This window comes from Gekko japonicus, unplaced genomic scaffold (genome assembly GCF_001447785.1).
Source record: "Gekko japonicus isolate JY-2015 unplaced genomic scaffold, Gekko_japonicus_V1.1 scaffold33, whole genome shotgun sequence".
Lineage (NCBI taxonomy): Eukaryota > Metazoa > Chordata > Lepidosauria > Squamata > Gekkonidae > Gekko > Gekko japonicus.
This window is the reverse complement of record NW_015174272.1, coordinates 750469-755111: the sequence shown is the minus strand read 5'-3', so window position 1 is coordinate 755111 and position 4643 is coordinate 750469.

Sequence of the window (4643 nt, the reverse complement as noted above, 5' to 3'; positions counted from 1 at the left end):
ACGTCAACCCCGTCCCCTGCCGGTCTGAGGTCCCACGCTTGCCGCAAATTCCCGTGCCAACCTCCGGACGTTGCTTCCTCGCTCGGGACGGCCCGCCGGTGCCACGGCCTCTGGGGGCGCCCCCCCCGGGACGCGTCAGAGCCCGACAACGTGGTGGAGAATGCGGGCAGGCCCGGCCCGCTAGGGAAGCCGACCCCTCGCCTGCCCGTACCCCCGGGGTGGCTTCCACCAAGGGAACGCACAAGCCGAGGAAGCGCCCCAGCAACCGTGGAGGAAATACTCTCCCCGTCGTCAGAGGAATCCGAGGGGTCTGACTCCAGTCAGGAGTCCATAAAGGCACGGCCCGACCCGAGGCACACCACGCCATCCGGCATGGATTTCACCCAATTCGGCCAATGGCTGGCCGAACATCAAGCACAGCTGTTGCGAGACCTGTCGCACCAACAACAGACGGCGCAAGCCGCCCTGGTACGGGACCTGCAGCAAGCTATGGCGACTAGGCCCGCCCAGGGAGGGGTGCAGAACCTGGCCGGGCGAGGGCCCTGGCCAGCCCTCACAAAGTTCGGCCCCGAAGACGAGATCGAGGCATACCTCGAGGCCTTTGAGCGTCTGGCAGAAGCGGCACAGTGGCCTCGGACCCAGTGGGCCCACGTTCTAGGGCCATACCTCACGGGGGAGGCACAGGCGGCCGTCAAGGCGTTGGAGCGGGCGGATGCCTCCGATTATGACAAGGTGAAGGCCGCTGTCTTGGATCGCCTAGAAGTCACCCCTGAGACGCACCGTCAGCGGTTCCGGACCTACCAACTGCCCTCGCCGGCCCGGCCGCGGGCCGTCATCGCCGCCCTCAAGGACGCAGCCACTCGATGGTTGACACCCACGTCCGACGACGCAAAAAGGGTGGTAGAGCTGGTAGTGCTCGAACAGCTACTGGTCATACTACCCCCGTGGGCGAGACACTGGGTCACCTGCTGGAAGCCCGTCAAGTTGAGCGAGGCCCAGGAACTCTGGGAAAACTTCCTGGCGGCCGAGGGGCGAGACCACGGTGTGCGAGGTGAGGCACCGAAGGCCGGGCGGGGGAGCTACCACCCCGGTAGGCCCGGGGGCTTGCCAGGGCCCCGTCCCGGAGACGACGGAAGTAAGCCCGGACGGGCCAGGACCTCGGGAGCCCGAGGAGCGCCCGTGGTGGGGCCCCTGCCCATCCCCTGGGGCGGGCCGACCGGTAGCAAGACGGGCCCGGGCCGGGGCGATTCCGGAGCCCAGCAACCAAGCACCGGAACGCGGCCTCCGGGGGGGGTAGGCCCGTGTTTCACGTGTGGGCAGTGGGGACACCTCCGCCGCGACTGCCCTCTTATGGAATGCGACGGGGGACACGAGGCGGCTCTCCAGACCTCGGCCGTGGGGCGTCGACCCCCAGCCTGGCTGCTACCGGTGCGCATAGGAGGGCACGATGTCAAAGCCATGGTCGACAGCGGGAGCTCCCTGTCACTAGTACGGGCACACCTTCTTCCCGAGTGGCTCCCCGTAGTGCGTACTGCGACCGTGGTCTGCTTCCATGGACACGAGGAGCGCTGCCCGGTCGTGATGGGGGCTTTGACCTATCTCGGGCGACGCTGGGAGGTCCCCATGGCAAAGGTCAGACGACTACCATTCCCGATCCTCCTGGGACGTGACGCCCCGTGTTTCGTCGAAGCGCTGGCGGCGGCCAGGCCAACGGAAGAAGAGGAAGAGGGCGCCGCGGCCCAAGAGTGGGCCGCCCCGGCGGGTGAGCGAGATCCAGAGGAAAACCCGAACGGGGAAGGGGACAACGCCCCGACGGACGAAAGGGGTCCCGAGGACAGCCGGAGCGGAGACATGGACGACGCGGTCGACAGTTGGGTAAGCGACCCTCGCTTTAGCCGTGCGCAGGAGGAGGACGAAGCGTTGGAGGGGTTGCGACGACGGATAGCGGTGAGGGATGGCGCACCGGTAGACCCTAGGCTCGCCCAGCGGGGGCCCCACATCTCCCAGGAGGGGGGGCGGTGGTTCCGTGAGGTAAGGGGACGGGTGGGGGCCTACCGCCAGCTATTAGTGCCCTACAGGTACATCCCCACCGTCCTCCGCATGGCCCATGATCATCCCTGGGCGGGACACCAGGGGGTCAAGAACACGATGACTCGTGTGCTCGCACACTTCTTTTGGCCCTCGGTAGCAAGAGATGTAAAAGCATACTGCCGCTCCTGCGACATCTGCCAGAGATCCAACAACCGGCCCGAACCCCGGGCCCCCCTGTCCCCGTTGCCCATCGTGGGGGTACCGTTCGAGAGGGTGGCCATGGACTTCGTCGGGCCATTACCCCGAACACCGCGAGGGGCCCGATACCTACTCGTAATTATGGACTACGCAACAAGATTCCCCGAAGCCATCCCTCTCCCCAGTCTTAAAAGCGCTGGGGTCGCTAGGGCCCTCATGCGCTACTTTGCGTGGGGTGGCCTCCCTCGAGAAATCCTGACGGACCGAGGGTCACCTTTCACCGCTCAGCTCATGCGCCAGGTATGTGCGACCCTCCACATCCGGCAGACATATACCTCCGTGCATCACCCCCAGACCGACGGTTTGGTGGAGCGCATGAACCAGACCCTCAAAAACATGCTGCGGAAGGCGGCGTACGACAGGCCCACGGCCTGGGATCTGTATGTCGACCCCGTCCTCTTTGCCCTGAGGGAGACACCCCAAGCGTCAACGGGGTTCTCCCCATTTGAGCTAGTCTACGGGCGTCAGCCGCGTGGCCTCCTGGCCGTCATGGAAGGACAACCACCGGGGGAGGGCACGGCAAGCGAAGAGGAACCCTGCGAGTTCGTCCGCAAGCTCCAAGACCGCCTGGAGACGGTCCGGCAGGCCGCGCGCGCCAACCTGACCCAGGCGCAGGACGTGCAGAAGAGGCGGTACGATCACGGCACGCGGCTCAGAACGTTCCAGGTGGGAGACCGAGTCTTGGTATCGCGGGCTGTCATGGCGCCCGCGCATGGAGATCCATGGCACGGACCCTTTGTCGTCACTCGGGTGTTAGGACCGGTGACGTACGAAGTGCGATATGGGCGACGGGCTCGTCAGCGGAAGGTCGTCCATGTGAACGAACTCAAGGCGTGGCACGAGCGAGAGACGGCCAGAGACGAGGCACAGTTGGCAGCAGAACCATACGACTTGTCCGACGGCACGGCCCCATGGCAGGCCGCGGAGGGGTCAGACACTCGCCCGGTGTTGGACGGGGCGCTCTCGGGGGCCCAGCACCAAGACCTCCTTGGGCTGCTGCAAGCCCACCCGGGAGTGTTTTCCACCACACCGGGGTGTACACACTTAATAGAACACCGGATTGCAACCCCACCAGGATGCGTGGCGCGGGTCCCATGGAGACCCATCGCACCAAAATTGAGGGAAGCCATCGCTCAAGAGGTAAAGACGATGCAGCGACTGGATATCATCGAACCATCACGCAGTGCATGGAGGAGTCCGGTGGTGCTAGTTCCTAAACCCGACAACAGCGTCCGCTTCTGCGTAGACTATCGGGAGCTGAACAAACTGGCCCAGTTTGATGCATACCCGATGCCCAGAGCGGACTTGCTCATTGACCAGTTGGGCACCGCTAAGTACCTGTCTGCCCTCGATCTCACAAAAGGGTACTGGCAGGTACCCATGCGTAGAGAAGACCGTGAGAAGACCGCCTTTGCGACCCCACAGGGTCTCTTTCACTTCAAACGGATGCCTTTCGGCCTCCATGGGGCCGGGGCCACGTTCCAGCGGCTGGTAGATACCGCGCTATCAGGATGCGGGGAGTTTGCACAGGCCTACATAGACGACATCGTTGTCTGCAGCCCCGACTGGGATTCCCACCTATCCCATTTGCATCAGGTTCTTTCCGCCCTCAAGGCGGCGGGCCTTACCGCGAACCCGGCAAAGAGCCGCCTGGGGTTCCAGGAGTTAAAATACCTGGGATACCTGGTTGGACACGGATGTCTGCGGCCTCTACCCGACAAAGTAACAACTCTCGAAACCCAACCGCGGCCGGTCACTAAGCGACAACTACGCCGATTCCTCGGGTTTGTCGGGTATTACAGCCGGTTCATCCCCGGGTTCGCGTCGATAGCCAGTCCACTTACAGACTGCCTGCAGAGGAACCGCCCTAACCAACTACGATGGGGGCCTGCGGAAGAACGAGCCTTCACCACGTTGCGGCAGTGTCTCTCCCACGAACCGGTTTTACGAAACCCGGACTTCAGCCGCCCGTTTATCGTCTACACGGACGCCTCCGGGACTGGCCTCGGTGCCATGCTGGCGCAATCGAACGGGGGGGAAGAACACCCGATCCTCTTCATCAGCCGAAAGTTGCAACCCGCGGAGCGGCGGTACTCCACGGTAGAGCAGGAAGCTTTGGCCGTCAAATGGGCGGTGGGGACCCTGCACTACTATCTAGCCAATAACCCGTTTGAACTCGTGGTCGACCATGCCCCTTTGCTCTGGATGGCCCGCATGAAAGATGCGAACGCACGGGTCCTTCGGTGGTATGTCACCTTACTTCCTTTTCGCTTCACAGTGCGACATCAGCCTGGAGTGGATCACCGAGTGGCCGACTACTTGTCCCGACTCTTCGAGACCGACGCCGGGTTGTC